The 20,110-nt window shown below is 44.7% G+C and overlaps 1 protein-coding gene across 6 annotated transcripts in view; it reads left to right on the top strand.

The window, feature by feature from the left end:
• Positions 1–20,110, top strand: part of LOC110527549 (B-cell CLL/lymphoma 9 protein) — a 106,159-nt gene that overhangs the window by 67,542 nt on the left and 18,507 nt on the right. For 3 of the 6 annotated variants that reach the window (XM_036983040.1, XM_036983034.1, XM_036983036.1), the window contains exon 3: positions 12,605–12,683. The exons of 1 other annotated variant lie outside the window; for it this stretch is intronic. The gene's annotated coding sequence lies outside the window, so the exon portion shown is untranslated. The remainder of the gene's footprint in view (positions 1–12,604; positions 12,684–20,110) is intronic. 2 more of the 6 variants (XM_036983035.1, XM_036983037.1) reach the window with 1 other exon arrangement.

The raw sequence follows: 20,110 nt of genomic DNA, 5'->3' as shown, positions 1-20,110 counted from the left end.
ATTGTGGACTACAGGAAAAGGAGGACAGAGCACACCCCCATTCTCATCGATGGGGCTGTAGTGGAGCAGGTTGAGAGCTTCCAAGTTCCTTGGTGTCCACATCAACAACAAACTAGAATGATCCAAATACACCAAGACAGTCATGAAGAGGGCACGACAAAGCCTATTCCCCTCATGAAACTAAAAAGATTTGGCATGGGTCCTGAGATCCTCAAAAGGTTCTACAGCTGCAACATCGAGAGCATGGTTGCACTGGTTGCTTCACTGCCTGGTACGGCAATTACTTGGCCTCTGACCGCAAGGCACTACAGAGGGTAGTGCGCACGGCCCAGTACATCACTGGGGCTAAGCTGCCTGCCATCCAGGACCTCTATACCAGGCGGTATCAGAGGAAGGCCCTAAAAATTGTCAAAGACCCCACCCACCCCAGTCATAGACTGTTCTCTCTACTACCGCATGGCAAGCGGTACCGGAGTGCCAAGTCTAGGACAAAAAGGCTTCTCAACAGTTTTTACCCCCAAGCCATAAGACTCCTGAACAGGTAATCAAATGGCTACCCAGACTATTTGCATTGTACCCCCCCAACCCCTCATTTTACGCTGCTGCTACTCTCTGTTTATCATATATGCACAGTCACTTTAACCGTATCTACATGTACATACTACCTCAATCAGCCTGACTAACCGGTGTCTGTATGTAGCCTCGCTACTGTATATAGCCTGTCTTTTTACTGTTTTATTTCTTTACTTACCTATTGTTCACCTAACACCTTTTTTGCACTATTGGTTAGAGCCTGTAAGTAAGAATTTCACTGTAAGGTCTACACTTGTTGTATTCCGTGCACGTGACAAATAAACTTTGATTTGATTTCTTATATTGCAATTGGCAACTTTCATAAATTAGGTGCATCACCGCCACTGACCTCGTTCGTCTTTCAGTCACCCACGTGGGTATAACCAATGAGGAGATGGCACGTGGGTACCTGCTTCTAAAAACCAATGAGATGGGAGTGGCAGGACTTGCAGCACGATCTGCATCATAAATAGAACTGACCTCGAGCGGTGTAGTCAGCCGGTAAGTGATTTCACCGAGTCTGTGTTGCCACCCTAGGATCACTCACTACTCATAAAGCAAATGTAGAACTTGTATTACTGAAAAACTAAAAATACCATCAAATACTGTCCAATTAAAAAATACAAATATTTTTTAAATACGGTGAAATAATATTTCGGCCATATCGCCCAGCCATAGTCTAGTTATGTCCTTTTATTCGGACCAGTTACGTCCAGTTAATCCAGTTGCATGACATACTCCTGGCTCTACATATAGGCTAATGCTTCATTTTGGATTTCACTATTGTTGGTGATGTAAATTAGTGACACTAAAATGCTCACCAAATCCGTACTGGCTAAAATGTTTCTGTTAACATTGTCCTTCCTAACACAGTTCTATCAACTTTGGCTTGACTCAGGTGTGTGTGTAACGGATGTGAAACGGCTAGCTTAGTTAGCGGTGCGTGCTAAATAGCGTTTTAATCGGTGACGTCACTTGCTCTGAGACCTTGAAGTAGTAGTTCCCCTTGCGGCTTTTGTGGAGCGATGGGTAACGATGCTTCGTGGGTGACTGCTGTTGATGTGTGCAGAGGGTCCCTGGTTCGCGCCCGGATATGGGCGAGGGGACGGTCTAAGGTTATACTGTTACATGTGGATTAGGTATTGGAGGGTGTTCTGTTCTGGTTGATTGTGATTGGTGACATTCTGCACATACTGTTGATGGTGTTAGACTTTTGGGAGAGTCTGATGTGAGCAGTCCCTATGTTTTCATAAGAGTAGGCCATGTTGGGTCATGTTCATTAGGGCACTGAACTGGAAATGTTTTCAAACATTTATCAATTGGATAAACCCAGATAGTACAACCCAGTATCAGTCGGTTTTCTACTATTTAAAGCCTAATGAACATGACCATGGTGAAGTGCTGTCTCTCCCTCCACTCATGTGCAGTGTGTGGGTGTTGCTGCCCTTTCCACCAGTGCCCAACTGACCTGGCTGTGACCCAGCTACTCTCCCATAGTGCACTGGGCCATCTGTCACTGCCACAGCTGCCACATACTATGGCTCTAATAAATGGGCCTCCTTTTTAATCTGGCATGGTTGGTTACTATTCCTCAAAACCCCATTGGAGAAATGGAACGTTCTCTTTTTACTTCTTCCTCCTGCATAATGAGAATTCTTATCGCCTATCTCTCTCTGTCATGGTCTCTCTCGCTCTCTCTCCTCTCCCTGTGTAATCAGAAATTGTAGGGTTTCGCAGTGGTTCAGAGTTTGCCGGTACTGTCACATACCTCTAAATGAACTATCACAACCAGGAGGATCCTCGATCCTCGTTTAAATCTCTAGTTTGGGAACATTTTGGCTTCCCGTTAGATTATAACGGAGATGGACAGAGAGTTGTGGATAAAACTTCAACAGTATGTCGCCACTGCTCAACGAGAGTGGCTTATGTAGCTGCCAACACCTCAAACATGTTGACACTTAACATTTATGCCGAAATCACCCCAGTATTCCTACCACCGGAGCAAGATGGAAACAACACAACTTTGTCTCCCGTCTGTATTCGCGCTGCCCTTTGCAGCAGATTCGGACCTGGCCAAAGAAATTACAAGAGCCATAGGTGTTTATAGCTGCGCCCATTCTCAGTGGTTGAGAATAGGGGGGGTTTCAGTACCTCGTGAAAGTGCTCAAGCCACGTTACGAACTTCCCTCTCGCACCCATTTCAGCAACTGGGTAGTACCTGCTCTATATAAGCAAGCCAAAGTTGTGTTGGGCGTGTCGCGCTTACTACAGATGGATGGGGCTACAGAGAGCTACTTAACAGTGACAGCCCATCACATTAACCACAGAGTGGGAGATGAGAAGTACTGTGCTACAGACACGACCCCGTTATGAGTCACACAATTGCACAACTTTTTCTCTCTGTAAGAGAAATGTTATAGCATAGGCCTATACAATGCCCGAGCCATGTTTTTACATATTGACTTCACACGCATATTGCACTTTATTTTAGCGTTGTTTTTGAGTCTTTTCGATGTTAACACTTAAGTAAATAAAAATGGACTGTAGTAACTGCAATATGTAGCGAACCGTTTGTTTGGTGAATTGTTACACCCCTACTTTCTGCGATTGGCTAGTGGTACCCCCAGTGAGGGAATGGCTTTCTGTGATTGGCTAGTGACACCCCCTGAAAATGGAAACACTCTCTCTGATTGGCTGGTGGCCACCGAGTTTAGCTCAGTTCCTTGTAGTGGAATCTTGTCATTTCAGCTCATGATGCGAGTATGAAGGTTGCCAGGTCTCCTGATACCTTATCCCTCCCTGAGTTGAAAAATGTAGGGTGCGCTGATTTGGAACGCTTTACGGGTGGGGGAGGGGTGCGTTTTGGCATCCTCCACTGAAAGAGGAGAACTCTGGGATTTCTCTCCTCCATTCCCCCTTTCTATCCCAAATAATCCCTTCTGCTAACAAGGCACATTTTCCTTTTTCTTTTCACTCTGTAACCATAATATGGCTAGTTAAGCATTGGCAAGACATTGTAACCTTATGCTATATGAATGCACTGGCGAGGCTTTGCCAAGCGCAATGAGTTCTGGAGTGGCACTATATTGCCAATGGCTTCTCCCGATGCCAAGGCCAGGTTGTGTCACGGTGCCAGTGTGCCAAGAAGAGCTGAGGCCTGCCAGGACATTAAATGGGCTGCTTTTTGAACTCTCTCTCACTGGCAAAGGATTCTGCTCCAGTTCCTGCGGCGTGCTTGTTCTAGCTAAACACAGTTTGATATGGGGGGGGGCACAGGCTTTCATCACCCATAGATGAAATGCTCCTAGTGCTAGGATGTTATGATAGGAACACGAGCGTTGTTCAGCGGTATTGTAAGCACAACCTCTCATCACCACTGTGAGTTGTCCGGCTCTGTGTGTCTGTCGCGTCACTCGCGTCACCGGCTGATGGTCTGACACCGTGTCCGCCCATGCGCCAACCATTTGGCTGCGTGTGCCTGTGCCCACGAACCCATTCCAAAAGGGGTGGCAGGGGGAAACAGACTGGCAGAGGAGAATGCCAGGGGCCGTAGATCAGCCTTGTGATAAATGAACAGGGCTTTTTAGACAAAGCTTGGCTTCTCTATGCGGTCCAGAGATTCTCTTTGACCTGTTTAAAAAAATATATATATTTTCCTGCTCTGAAATTACAGAGCTGAACTTCCTGCACTACGAATACTGTAATGACATAACTGAAATTTCCGCAACAACAACTGAAATTCCTGTTCGACGAGCTTATATTTGACCTTGTCACGGCTTATCATTGCAGTTGAAGGGACGGATACAATGATTTCGTTAAATCACTCATAGACCATGGAGAAAGAGCCTGGGTTGTGTAGATTGTGACTCACCAAACTCGGTTCCACTGCTCCAAGTGGTAAATGCCGTACATACTTTTAACCGCTTTGCCGAGAACTTACCTGTTCAAGTAGTTCATGGCTTCATAGGCCTATTGAGTGAACAGTGTTATATGAGAACATGTACATGAGATTCATGCAGAACCATTGACCAGTTTCATGAAGTACCAAGCAGGTGTTTTGCTATTGACTGGTTGGTTGTTTAGCAACAAAACCGAAGTGTGCGCAACTCTGGTGCAAAACAGACGTTTGGCAGAGCTTGTTGAAAACATGTAAATTATTTTAAGTCTCCAATGTTTATTGAAAACGAGCACATTTACACAATGAGCACTTGTCTCTCAAATACGTCGTTACAGTTGTTGGTTAGCTAGTGAATTTGAGCCATATTAGCATTGACATGAAATCAGTCAACACCTCCGAACGACACGTGACCCACATACAGTTGAAGTCGGAAGTTTACACTTAGGTTGGAGTCATTAACTTGTTTTTCAACCACTCCACACATTTCTTGTTAGCAAACTATAGTTTTGGCAAGTCGGTTATGACATCTACTTTGTGCATGACAAGTAATTTTTCCAACAATTGTTTACAGACAGATTATTTCACTGTATCACAATTCCAGTGGGTCAGTAGTTTACATACACTAAGTTGATTGTGCCTTTTAAACAGCTTGGAAAATTCCAGAAAATGATATCATACCTTTTTTAGAAGCTTCTGATTGGCTAATTGACATCATTTGAGTCAATTGGAGGTGTACCTGTGGATGTATTTCAAGGCCTACATTCAAACTCTTGTCTCTTTCCTTGACATCATGGGAAATTCAAAAGAAAAAGATTGTAGACCTCCAAGTCTGGTTCATCCTTGGGAGCAATTTCCAAATGCCTGAAGATACCACGTTCATCTGTACAAATAATAGTACGCAAGTATAAACACTATGGGACCACTCTGCCATCGTACCGCTCAGGAAGGAGACACACTCTGTCTCCTAGAGATGAACGTACTTTGGTGCGAAAAGTGCAAATGAATCCCAGAACAACAGTAAAGGACCATGTGAAGATGCTGGAGGAAACTGGTACAAATGTATCTATATCCACAGTAAAACGAGTCCTATATCGACATACCCTGAAAGGCCGCTCAGCAAGGAAGAAACCACTGCTCCAAAGCTGTCATAAAAAAGCAAGACTACGGTTTGCAACTGCACATGGGGACAAAGATCGTACTTTTTGGAGAAATGTCCTCTGGTCTGATGAAACAAAAATAGAACTGTTTGGCCGTAATGACCATCATTATGTTTGGAGGAAAAAGGGGGATGCTTGCAAGCCGAAGTACACCATCCCAACCGTGAAGCACGGGGGTGGCAGCATCATGTTGTGGGAGTGCTTTGCTGCAGGAGGGACTGGTGCACTTCACAAAATAGATGGCTCCATGAGAAAGGAAAATTATGTGGATATATTGAAGCAACATCTCAAGACATCAGTCAGGAAGTTAAAGCTTGGTCGCAAATGGGTCTTCCAAATGGACAATGACCCCAAGCATACAAGTACTTCCAAAGTTGTGGCAAAATGGCTTAATTAAGGACAACAAAGTCAAGGTATTGGAGTGGCCATCACAAAGCCCTGACCTCCAGCCTATAGAACATTTGTGGGCAGAACTGAAAAAGTGTGTGCGAGCAAGGTGTCCTACAAACCTGACTCAATTACACCCGCTCTGTCAGGACGAATGTGCCAGATTTCACCCAACTTCTTGTGGGAAGGTTGTGGAAGCTGCCAGAAACGTTTGACCCAAGTAAAACAATTTTAAGCAATGCTACCAAATACTAATTGATTGTATGTAAACTTCTGACCCACTGGGAATGTGATGAAAGAAATAAAAGCTGAAATTAATAATTCTCTGTACTATTTTCTGACATTTCACATTCTTAAAATAAAGTGGTGATCCTAACTGACCTAAGACAGGGCATTTTTACTAGGATTAAATGTCAGGAATTGTGAAACGCTTACACCTAAGCCAAATAACTTGAGTTTATGTAAACTTCTGACTTCAACTGTATAATGCCTCTATCACACAGACAGTGTTTTTGCGCAAAACGGTACAAGGTATCATCATCTGGTTATGTGTGCAACAAAAGTTCAACATTCAGCTTCCACTACCATTTCTGTCAAGCCGCCTACGCGTACCGTTTGATGCATTTGTTCAATAAATCCAATGTATGCGCCACACAGAACGTACTACAACTGCCTCTGCAACGCAATGCTGCAAGACAAACGCAGTGTGCCATTGGAAATTAATGTACTGCAGGGAAATGTAGTCATGTAACATAAGAAAAGAAGGGAGCCCACAACTTTAATGTGTTTTTTATTACTACCAAATAACTTACAAGTGCAATTATTTTGTAAATGCTGGTGTTAAATTCAATAAACAAAGTTTAAAAAAAATATTGTTTTAAAGAAATGAATGTACTTCTGGTGTACCAACGTGCCCGCACTGTTGGTGTGATCGAGGCGTCAGTCTGACGAAAAGTGCGCAGACGCAGGGCGAGCTATAAAAGAGGGGCGCAAACTGATCTTCTCCCCGTGTGATCACTAAATAATGGTGTATGTTCTCGTATCGAAATGACGACTGGGCACAGATGGCGTCCTACAAATAGAATATCAGAGTTGAGAGCGTGATAGCAGACGCTTCATCCAATATCAGGTGTGACAGCTGTGAGCAGCCAGCCACATCCCCCAAACCAGCCATTAGCCAATTTAGCCGCTTCTCTCCGTCCGTTCCTTCTGCGCGTGATAGCAAGCTGGGGTGTGCAGACCGTGATGGGTTTTCTGTTACCTTTGTTTAATTATTGGAGTGGCTCAGAGCGCACGTTTTATTTTCGACTGTAAGAACAAACAGACCAGTCTGACTAAACTTCGCTGTCACACAGCCTCTGAAAGCCACTGCCATAGATAGACAGGGATGAAAACTTGTCACTTTAAAGGCGATTTATTTGCCCGTTTTGATCTCAAAATAGGTCATCCACGCGAAGAACGGCAAAAAAAATTGTGGCAAAGGGCTCAGACGCAGAGTTTATCACCCATAGAGCTAAAAAAAAAAGACGCAAACAAATCTCCCTGTGTGGTCACTGCCTTCTCTCTCTAAGTTAATGACAGCACATAATTCATCCCTACGTATTCTATTTGTAAGGACAGAGTTCAGAGCCTGATGTCAGAAATGTCATATCAGAATTAGTACTTCATCCGATATCAGCTGTGACAGCTGTGAGCAGCCAGCTGCATCTCCTAACCAGCCATTCGCCTACTCAGCCACTTTTCTCCGTCCATTCTTTCTGCGTATCTCCATCAGTTTAAAATGTTTATTTAGCTGTGATGGCGAGCTGGGGTGTACAGACAGTGGTGGGGCGTCTGTTACAAATGTTTAAATATTGGAACGGCTCACAGTGCGAGCGTTTCTTTTCATTTCGCCTGTAAGGACAAGCAGGCCGTTTTTATATAATTCAATTAACCATGTTGCGGGCCGATTTGATCTACTCACGGGCTGCAAGTGTTTAGTTTGAGTACAAACAACCTTGTTTAGCCATGTTACCTGGATAGCTAGCTAACAACATGGTACCTTGGCTATGCACACATTTGGATGGCACAGGAAAAACAGAGATGGCTTACCGAAATAAATTATCCATATGCCTAATCAATGTGGTTCTATGATAAATCTTAACAAAATTCCTAAAATTCTTGCCTAACTTTTGGGAGCTCTGTGTGTGTGTGTGTGTGTGTGTGTGGGGGGGGGGGGGGGGGAATAGAATGTGTGTGGGAGAAGGGAGGGAGTAAGTGAGGTGTGTAGACTGTGTAAAGTTGTCTGAAGAGTAGGCTAAAAATGGTTTCATATAGGCCAATATGAAAATGCAGATCATTATGCTTTGATATCCCGTACTACATTCCTCCTGCCCAATCACAGGTAGGCCTTTGGATATGAGCAAATCAGCTATTTTCAGCAGTAGCCTTTTCTATTATACAGTAAAAAGTGTGACGTTAAATTCAATGTGTTGTATTTGTAACAGTACAAATTTAGACCGTCCCCTCGCCCATACCCGGGCGCGAACTAGGGACCTTCTGCACACATCAACAGTCACCCTCGAAGCATCGTTACCCATCGCGCCACAAAAGCCGCGGCCCTTGCAGAGCAAGGGGAACTACTACTTCAAGGTCTCAGAGCAAGTGACGTCACTGATTGAAACGCTATTTAGCGCCCACGCTAACTAAGCTAGCCGCTTCACATCTGTTACACTCACCCCCCTTTTGACCTTCCTCCTTTTTCCGCAGCAACCAGTAATCCGGGTCAACAGCATCAATGTAACAGTACAAATTTAGACCGTCCCCTCGCCCATACCCGGGCGCGAACCAGGGACCTTCTGCACACATCAACAGTCACCCTCGAAGCATCGTTACCCATCGCTCCACAAAAGCCGCGGCCCTTGCAGAGCAAGGGGAACTACTACTTCAAGGTCTCAGAGCAAGTGACGTCACTGATTGAAACGCTATTTAGCGCCCACGCTAACTAAGCTAGCCGTTTCACATCTGTTACATATTGAGTAGAGGTGTGACTATCAAGGAAAGGGTTTTGTGCAAAAACATATAGAAAAAGGGAACATGCGACCTGGGGGGGGGGGGGACTTGGTGTAGTGATACTTGGCCTGGTAGTATGAAGAAGAAAAATTATAAACAATGTATGCACTCACAACTGTAAGTTGCTCTGGATAAGAGTGTCTGCTAAATTAAAATGTCAAATGTATCGTTGGTATTGTGACAACCCCACTCTTAAAATAGACACATTTTGTTGCTGTTTACACAGATTTTCTGCGCACACATTTTTGGTCTCCTTTTTTGGCCCCCACCAGTTTGCGTCAACGGCAAAAACCGATCTGGGACCAGGCTAGATCAGGCCTAAGTCGAGGTCAAAACTATTTGGCCCGTAATACAGAGTAGAGCTGGGACTACTCGTTAGTATCGTGGCAAGGAAACAAAACACATGGTTTTAACTTATTTCGGAAAACAGCCCTAATGTTGAAAACAAACATGTTGTCAACCAGAGTCACATTTGATTTATTTCCCAAGCTATAGCACGCTATTCGATGCTGCGGGTTTTTAAAGGACCAACATTTTTGGATCTGCGTCGTGTTTATGTTTTTGCCATGGACAAAATACACCGATACTGGTATCGTCACAGCCCCATGTCAGAGGGTTATGCACAGGGTCAGGTCTACCACTGGATATGTTGGTAAAATGTTTGTGGGTCTGCTTGTCTGTTGAGGGGTATTTGTAGGGTTTCTGTTGGTAATAGGTTTAGTGGGGATGTGGGCTTTGGTTTGTCAGCAGCTTAATCTGTTTAGTGAGCTGTGTGTTTGTGTCTTTTGAGACTTCTGTCTTGTGTAGGGCTCGGACAGCAATCGGTTTACTGGTTTCGGCTTGAGTATCTCAGTAATGATACGTGTTTGTGTGTGTTGAGTCTGAGAGGGAGGCACATCTGCTGATCATGCTCCTCTCATTATGTATGAGCGATGCAGTGACACCCCTCCTCTCTGCCCCTCCGCTCTGCCGCAGTCAAGCCGTAATGCAACCCCTGTGACTGGGATGCCTGATAGCCGTCTGCATTAATATTTTCTATTTCCCCATCTGCTCATCAATGTTACTATTCTACCGATACGGTCTCGCTCCTGAGATCAAATCCCAATGCCCAATTCACTCTTCATATACACAGTCATTCAGTTTCTCTGGCTCGGGTTGAATACTGTTAGAGTGAATACAGACGAACAGGAACGTCGGGCGCACGCAGCAGATCACCCGCTTGGTGTCGGCGGCCAGTGCTGACTCAACATGCCGGACCGTCAAGTGATGAACAGATAATAACGTCCGATGTTCTGTGGTTGGAGGCGATGGGACGGCCACCCGTTGCCCACTGCCGACATTCGTGTTGATCCGTCTTCCCTCTTCGGATGCTGCCTTTCTTCCTCCGTTCCTCCCCGTAGGTTTCATAGCTTACACCAATCCACTCGTGTCAGATCAGCCATGACTTCAAGGAAGGATGTAATTTACACACCGCCTTCTTCTTTACGTCAAATTATATTTCTTACCTGCACGCTAGGAAACGTTTGGCTGTGGCTTTGGTATAGATTTCTGTGATCGTCTTGCTGGTTTGTGGGCCTTTTGTTAAGTCGGCGCTGTTGGTAGATCGTCTTAGAATTGGCTGCAGATATTGTGACCTATTAACTGTGTGATGAGCTGACCCCGGCAGTGTTGGGGCCAATCAGGATGTCTTAAAACAGAAGCAGGGACAGCAGACCTGGGTCAAATACTTTCATACTTGAGCTGTGCTTAATGAAGTGTGCCTGCCTGGGTGCACTGTTGTTTTCATGTTGGTTTCAAGTTAGTGTCGGCTGCTACTCCTTGGCATCATACTGAACTTCCTGGTGGTGAAGGATTGCTTGTTTGGACACAGATGCACCGCATGCAAACGCAAGCACGCAGATGTGGCTTACACACACACACACACACACACACACACAGCGTGTGCAGATTAGAGGAATTAAGTGAGTGTGCTGGCGCTAGGGCTGACCTGCTCCGGATGATCGTCTTGGGCTGTGCTGATGAGATTTTGGCCCTGGCCCCACAGCCACTGTAAGCAGATTAGCTCACCCGCTGAAAGGTGAACGCTGAACTGCCACGCTACTTTTGTCCACACCAGTGTGTGTGTGGGAGAGAGTGGGGATTACATCATCTGACACTGGCGTCGCTCCATCGTGACTGAACAGGGCATGTTTTACATCTGACATGGGCGTCGCTCCATCATGACTGAACAGCATCATGACCCAACAGCATCATGACTGAACAGGGCATGTTTTACATCTGACATGGGCGTCGCTCCATCATGACTGAACAGAATCATGACTGAACAGAATCATGACTGAACAGCATCATGACTGAACAGGGCATGTTTTACATCTGACATGGGCGTCGCTCCATCATGACTGAACAGAATCATGACTGAACAGCATCATGACTGAACAGGGCATGTTTTACATCTGAAATGGGTGTCGCTCCATCATGACTCAACAGCATCATGACTGAACATAATCATGACTGAACAGCATCATGACTGAACAGGGCATGTTTTACATCTGAAATGGGTGTCGCTCCATCATGACTGAACAGCATCATGACTGAACAGCATCATGACTGAACCGGGCATGTTTTACATCTGACATGGGTGTCGCTCCATCATGACCCAACAGCATCATGACTGAACAGCATCATGACTGAACCGGGCATGTTTTACATCTGACATGGGTGTCGCTCCATCATGACTGAACAGCATCATGACTGAACAGCATCATGACTGAACAGCATCATGACTGAACCGGGCATGTTTTACATCTGACATGGGTGTCGCTCCATCATGACCCAACAGCATCATGACTGAACATAATCATGACTGAACAGCATCATGACTGAACAGGGCATGTTTTACATCTGACATGGGTGTCGCTTCATCATGACCCAACAGCATCATGACTGAACCGGGCATGTTTTACATCTGACATGGGCGTCGCTCCGTCATGACTGAACAGCATCATGACCCAACAGCATCATGACTGAACCGGGCATGTTTTACATCTGACATGGGTGTCGCTTCATCATGACTGAACAGCATCATGTGTTCATTTCAATATGATATGCGTTCATTTCAATATGATATGCGTTCAGTGTTCATTTCAATAGATCTCTTTTTAAATTGCTGCAATGAGCAGGTAGACGAATAGGAAATGTAATTAACAAACCAATTAGAACGTCCGGTGGAGGTGTTCTGAAATTAGGATGAAATGTAATGGTTTAAATGACATTTAATGGTCTTCCCTTTTGATTTTCCTTCATGCTATTCCTAATCAAGTATATTTATACATGTAAATAGTCCTCATTCCTGCTATACTGAACCACTAGCTGTCTACGTGCTGTTATAGACTGCTAAATCGAGTTGCGTTATATCATGAAAAGGGGAGCCGCTCAAGTGCTTGCCCGTAGCTCTGTCTGCTAAGCCTGTGTGTGTGTGCCAGCCATGTTGGACAGTGTGTTGTTGTGATTTGAGAGATGTCCCTCTCTTTGTCTCCAGCAGCGTTGGGGATTTGACGAGCGCCGGCCCATTGCAATGCAGACATGGCCACGGCTATATCGTGACACAGAGGGACATGGTGAGTGCTACACACGCACAGACAAGCCGCTTGACAGCAGGGGGGGGGGGCATTAGCCTGGTGAAGCAAGAGCAGGGGGGGGGGTGGGGCATTAGCCTGGTGAAGCAAGAGCAGGGGGGTGGAGGGGAAGGGAGGGGAGGGCGAGCAGTACAGGTTGAATGAGAAGTAGAGGTAGAGAGTAAGTGGTTGGTAGGGAGGGTACATTCAGTTCTCCTTCGCCTTTGTCCCTGAGGCACAGACACACCAGAGGCAGCACAGTGTACCGCACTCCCTGTAGTTAGCTCTGTGGCTCAGGTGAACATTTTGCTTCGGGCCTCTTTCTGTGACATTGGCTCAAAGGCGCCTGCAGATTACTGGGTATCTAGATTAGAAAGCAAAATAGAGATCTCAGAGTTAAGCGCTTTGACTTGGGCATCCTCTATGAAAGCTATACTCGGAGTTTGAGGATTGTGATTTCTAAACAAGAGCTAGTTGCCTTTCCACAGAACAGCAGTTCCCTGGAATGAGCCCCTGACGTCAACCATAATCAATTTCCTAGAAGAAAACTGGCAACAAAGAACTGTATGTTCAGAAGTTAAGCCTTCCTATTCTCCTCCTTCCTTGAACCAATCTGAGTATTTTTCCCCCCTCCCAGAGTATGTAATACTCACCTGAAGTTAAAAAGGATAGTTGGCTTTAAAATACATTTTAGCTTATTTTCGTCTTACATAGGCTGTCATTTCATCCAAGTCATTGGTTATTTAGCAATGGCAGGAATCCCCTGGCTAGCATTTTTGGAGCATGTTAGCAATGCTAGTGGAAACAGACTGTATTAGTTAGCGGAGAATTATAGCATTAGCTGCTCTTAAAGTCAAATCACCATTTTATTATAATTTTTGGGGATTTGTGAAACATTTTAAAATATGCTAATTTCGATCTAAAAGGATGTTTTAGACTCATGAGTAGCCATAGTCTTCTCTAGCTTTCATGTCTGGCTCATTCTGAATGAAGTGTTTTCAGTCTCATCTTATACCCACCGGTTAATGGCTGCGAGCAACCTTTTACATGCACACACTGAGCCGAGCCAGAGTCCCGTAGGAGTGTGTCGTCCTCCCGAGAGTGTGTCACGTGTCACGCTCCTTGAGCGCAAACTGTGGTTTTAAAGTTCACAGGGAGTGGAGGTGACACCGATGACATTTGTCAAGACTGACGGCAACCGTTAGCCAGTGAAACGGTTTGCTGTGATGCTAGTTTTGTCTTTGGAAGAGGATCACAATGTATGCTACCCTACTTCTGCAAGCAGCCAACCAGTTAATGTCCCTGACCTCTATTGAAATGTGAGCGTGTTTGGAAAGCGATACAGATGTAAATATCAAGGACCAAGGTTTACGCCTAGTGTAGACAGACGGAACGGGAAGGAGGTTGGATGGACCGGCAGGCAGGCAGAAAGCAGACTGACCGATGCTTTGCAGAATGACTTGGCCTTGTCTGTGTTAAGAAGAAGAAGAAGAACCCACCCAGGATTGTCTTGAATCTGATGAAATGCTTAGAAACTTTCTTAGTGTAGCACTCTTCTACACTTTGATCATACATTATTATTGTGCGTGTACATTTGTACATGTGTGTGTATAGGTATGTGTGTGTTTATTCACACGCATGTGAAAAATGCACACGTTTTTGCCAGTTTTGAATCTGGAGATTTTGGCCAGGCTTCGTTTTCATGTGTGTGAGCCTTTGTGCCTGTTGGCAGCCAAGCACATAACCAACAGAGGGAGAGTATAGGCTATGTCCTTACTACAGGAGGGCTGGAGGGAGAGGGAGAGAGTAGCAACTGATCAGTAGTGGCTTTGCTTCAAAATGGAATTGACATAATATGGCTAGTAGATGCTGGTGGGCACAGCCAGGGTGTATGTGGCCTGCGTGTGTACCCTATATGCCTGTGTGCCAGAAAAATGGGTCCTTCAGCAAGTTGAGATCTGTGTTTGTGAAACATCGGAGTGTAATTTGGGATCCATACTTTCCATTTTCCATTCATGCATGCATATTGCATAACCACCACCAGGTTACATGCACTATGAGATTTGTTGGTTGGACTAATTCTATCCAGCACCCCCCTGTTTCAGGATATTTCTGGAGTGCGCAGCACGTCTAGGGGGAGACTTCACACAGTTGCGTGATGTTTATCTGGTGCTCGGTAGGATAAAAAGACATGCTTTGGTGTCTTCGCGGCGGGTTTGTTTCGGAGCCCTCTTCAAGGTCAATTTGAGAGTGCTCATCTCTTCGCTGGGAGTATGGAAATGAGTGCTCTTTGAGAGAGGGCATGTTGCAACGCTTTGCACATCCCTCCAGCAATGCAAAAATAAATGTGAGTCTCTCTTGTTGACTCTCTCTCTCTTTTTCATTGACTCTGTCTCTCCCCCTCTCTCGCTAACACAAACAGTTACACAGAGAAGGCTGTTAGAGTACACCGCAAGCAGTTGCGGTTCATACAGGCATTTTAAGGAGACGCGTTAGCTATTAGCATGGAGCCCCTGTGGCACCACAGCAAAGCAGACTGCCGTAGAGGGTCTGTTCTGTCTTGTCTGTGTGAATGGATCTCTGTTGCGCAGAGCTGGGCTAATAGTTTGTTTAAATTCTTCCAATTAGTTGCTATGATCGCTAGACTGAGACGAACCTGGCTAGTTATCGGTGGGAGAGGATACCGGTTGGGTGAGCGCCTGTCCCTTTCTCCTCATCTCCCTCCCTCGCTCCTCCTCCTCTCTCTCCTCATTCTCCCGCTTTTCCTCTCTCTCTCTTTCCAATCTTCTTTCTCTTCCACTCCTTTTTCTCCCTCGTGTGCCCCTCTCCCTTTTCCCCTTTCCCTATCCTTTTCATACTCTCTCTCTCTCACCATCATCACACAAAGTGTCAGCGATTTTGGCTTGTTTTCTGGTCCATTGCAGAGAGGGGCATTAGCCAAGGCACTGTGACCTGACCCGACCCGGCCTTTTGAAGGCTGCCGCTGCACCACTCTGTAGTCTGGTTGTTATGTCCTCCTGTCCTGGCGCTGGACCAGCGGGCCTGCTAAACTGTGTCATCATCCCCGTTATTTAGTCCACCCAAGATCTCACAGTACAGGCCAAGGGAGGGAGCAGGAAACGCTGGTGCATTCTGGAATTTTAGGTTGGTTCCGTGAGGGAAGTGTGTGTGTGTGTGTGTGGGGGGAGGTCGGTCAATGTTTGAATGAGGCTGGTTGGGGAGGTTGTGGTCCCCCTGCCTCTTTCCCCTGCAGTGCTGGAGGCTGCCTAGTTTCCCTCTGCCCCTGGGGTAAACACAAACACGCAGCATGCATGCCTGCATTCACACATCATATTCAGTCAGACAGCTTCACAGCATGCTACGGTGTAGGTTTACTTCTAGATGATTTCTGGATGTTGAGGTGCCCAAATTGGGCTATTCAGTGTTTAAGGCGTCTTCTACGTTCTAAAGGAAATTCCATTTAGTCTGAAATGAAGGTGTAGGGTCCAGATCATTTGAAAACCCACTGTGTGTGTATCTTTCCCAGTGTTTCTCCCAGTGTGTGTGGGTGGGTGCTTGTCTGTTGAGCGGCACAGCGCACTCAAACACTCCCGAGTTGTTGTGCTGGGAGTCGTTCAGATTCAGATACCAGTGGCGTTGCCACGGCGACCGTGTGGGTGCACGCTCGTTAGTGAAGTGTAATGTCTCTGTCTTTCTCTCCTCGGCGCAGAAGCTCGACTGACTCTATGCCTCTGCCTGTGCTTACCACACTCGAGTGGTGGAATGGAAACAGTGGCCTTATACAGACACGTGTCTCTGTGTCTTTTTTGAATATCATGAACATACTGTGTTTGGTAGGAGAGGGCAGGAGCCTTGCCTAGGGAAACTGGCCTGGGTTGTGTTCATTAGGGACAAAATGGACAAACGCTCCAGTGAAACGGAGAGGTACGATCTGAACTTATCCAATAATATATGCTATGTTTTCCGTTGCATTTAAAAAATAAAAAAAAACCTGTGTGCCCTAATGAACACAACTCTGTTATAGCTCTTGATGGGAGAGGTAGAGCTGTTCAAGGCTTGATACTGGTGAGCTCACCCCTCTCTTTCACATCCTCCCAACTGACTCCTCCTCTCTTTCTGGGTTTTGATGACCTAATTTTTTCCCCACTGCATACCCCGGAGGGCACGGAGGTGTTAGATATAGCAGGACCTCTACAAAACCTGACTCACGCACTCTGATACCGAGCCTGTTACGTCTGCTGAGACGTGCTCCCATTGCTGGGCCGTATTCATTAGTGCACACCATAGCTAAACGTGGCAAGGTTTGTCTTGCAACGAAAATTAGTTTCTTATTGGTTATCTTTTAAGTCCAGGTAGCTGCTCCCCGTTTCGGTCCATTTGCTTCCGATGTCAAGTGAATAGGACCCTGGTTTCCTGAGTCCGATCCCGTCCTCTTGTCACTAGATTATTAGATTTCACATGTAGTTGGCACGTCAAGGTAGGAGGGCTGTTGAAGTAGTTTACTGAGTAGTGTTCATCTTTTAAGCTTTTTAGTCATCTCAGAAGCCAGAACCAAATATTTAATTGACTGGCAGCCAACTTTTTAGGATTGAGAGTTGTGATGTATGATATATCGGAATCGGACGATATTAGCCAAAAATGCCAATATCGGCATCTGCCCGATGTCTAGTTTAATGCTGATGTGCAAAACCGATGTCAAAGCGTATACCTATATAATGTAGGTCCATGACTAGAGGTTGACCGATTTCGGACGATTAAAAAAAAAAAAAAGTATTTTTATTTTTACAAATATATATATATATATATATATATATATATATATATATATATATATATATATATATATATATATATATATATATATATATATATATATATATTTTAATAATGCCAATTACAACAATACTGAATGAACACTTATTTTAACTTAATATAATACATCAATAAAATCCATTTAGCCTCAAATAAATAATGAAACATGTTCAATTTGGTTTAAATAATGCAAAAACAAAGTGTTGGAGAAGAAAGTAAAAGTGCAATATGTGCCATGAATGAAAGCTAACGTTTCAGTTCCTTGCTCAGAACATGAGAACATATGAAAGCTGGTGGTTTCTTTTAACACGAGTCTTCAATATTCCCAGGTTTTAGCTTGTAGTTATTATAGGAATTAAAGGACTATTTATCTCTATTCCATTTGTATTTCATATACCTTTGACTATTGGATGTTCTTATAGGCACTTTAGTATTGCCAGTGTAACAGTATAGCTTCCATCCCTCTCCTCACCGCTACCTGGGCTGGAACCAGGAACACATCGACAACAGCTACCCTCGAAGCAGCGTTACCCATGCAGAGCAAGGGGAACAACCACTCCAAGTCTCAGAGCGAGTGACGTTTGAAACGCTATTAGCGCACATAGCGCTATTATTCTTTCAGTGAAATATGGAACTGTTCCGTATTTTATCTAATGGATGGCGTCCCTACGTCTAAATATTGCTGTTAGATTGCACAACCTTCAATGTTATGTCATAATTACGTAAAATTCTGGCAAATTAGTTCGCAATGAGCCAGGCGGCCCAAACTGTTGCATATACCCTGACTCTGCATGCAATAAACGCGAGAGAAGTGACACAATTTCACCTGGTTAATATTGCCTGCTAACCTGGATTTCTTTTAACTAAATATGCAGGTTTAAAAATATATACATTGGGGCAAAAAAGTATTTAGTCAGCCACCAATTGTGCAAGTTCTCACACTTAAAAAGATGAGAGGCCTGTAATTTTAATCATTTTCATCAACTATGACAGACAAAATGGAGAAAAAAAATCCAGAAAATCACATTGTAGGATTTTTTATGAATTTATTTGCAAATTATGGTGGAAAATAAGTATTTGGTCACCTACAAACAAGCAAGATTTCTGGCTCTCACAGACCTGTAACTTCTTCTTTAAGAGGCTCCTCTGTCCTCCACTCGTTACCTGTATCAGTATAAAAGACACCTGTCCACAACCTCAAACAGTCACACTCCAAACTCCACTATGGCCAAGACCAAAGAGCTGTCAAAGGACAGACCTGCACCAGGCTGGGAAGACTGAATCTGCAATAGGTAAGCAGCTTGGTTTGAAGAAATCAACTGTGGGAGCAATTATTAGGAAATGGAAGACATACAAGACCACTGATAATCTCCCTCGATCTGGGGCTCCACGCAAGATCTCACCCCGTGGGGTCAAAATGATCACAAGAACGGTGAGCAAAAATCCCAGAACCACACGGGGGGACCTAGTGAATGACCTGCAGAGAGCTGGGACCAAAGTAACAAAGCCTACTATCAGTAACACACCAGGGACTCAAATCCTGCAGTGCCAGACGTGTCCCCCTGCTTAAGCCAGTACATGTCCAGGCCCGTCTGAAGTTTGCTAGAGAGCATTTGGATGATCCAGAAGAAGATTGGGAGAATGTCATATGGTCAGATGAAACCAAAATATAACTTTTTGGTAAAAACTCAACTCGCCGTGTTTGGAGGACAAAGAATGCTGAGTTGCATCCAAAGAACACCATACCTACTGTGAAGCATGGGGGTGGAAACGTCATGCTTTGGAGCTGTTTTTCTGCAAAGGGACCAGGATGACTGATCCATGTAAAGGAAAGAATAAATGGGGCCATGTATCGTGAGATTTTGAGTGAAAACCTCCTTCCATCAACAAGGGCTTTGAAGATGAAACGTGTCTGGGTCTTTCAGCATGACAATGATCCCAAACACACCGCCCGGGGAACGAAGGAGTGACTTCGTAAGAAGCATTTCAAGGTCCTGGAGTGGCCTAGCCAGTCTCCAGATCTCAACCCCATAGAAAATCTTTGGAGGGAGTTGAAAGTCCGTGTTGCCCAGCAACAGCCCCAAAACATCACTGCTCTAGAGGAGATCTGCATGGAGGAATGGGCCAAAATACCAGCAACAGTGTGTGAAAACCTTGTGAAGACTTACAGAAAATGTTTGACCTCTGTTTATTGCCAACAAAGGGTATATAACAAAGTATTGAGAAACTTTTGTTATTGACCAAATACTTATTTTCCACCATAATTTGCAAATGAATTCATTAAAAATCCTACAATGTGATTTTCTGTATTTTTTTTCTCATTTTCTCTGTCATAGTCAAAGTGTACCTATGATGAAAATTACAGGCCTCTCTCATCTTTTTAAGTGGGAGAACTTGCACAATTGGTGGCTGACTAAATACTTTTTTGCCCCACTGTACTTTTGTGTATTGATTTTAAGAAAGGCATTGATATTTATGGTTAGGTACACGTTGGAGCAACGACAGTCCTTTTTTGCGAATGCGCACCACATCGATTATATGCAACGCAGGACACGCTAGATAAACTAGAAATATCATCAACCATGTGTAGTTATAACTAGTGATTATGATTGATTGAT

The sequence above is a fragment of the Oncorhynchus mykiss genome, chromosome 7 (assembly GCF_013265735.2).
Source record: "Oncorhynchus mykiss isolate Arlee chromosome 7, USDA_OmykA_1.1, whole genome shotgun sequence".
In the NCBI taxonomy this organism is placed as follows: Eukaryota; Metazoa; Chordata; class Actinopteri; order Salmoniformes; family Salmonidae; genus Oncorhynchus; species Oncorhynchus mykiss.
The sequence above is the reverse complement of the archived record's forward strand: the minus strand, read 5'-3'. Positions and strand labels throughout refer to the sequence as shown.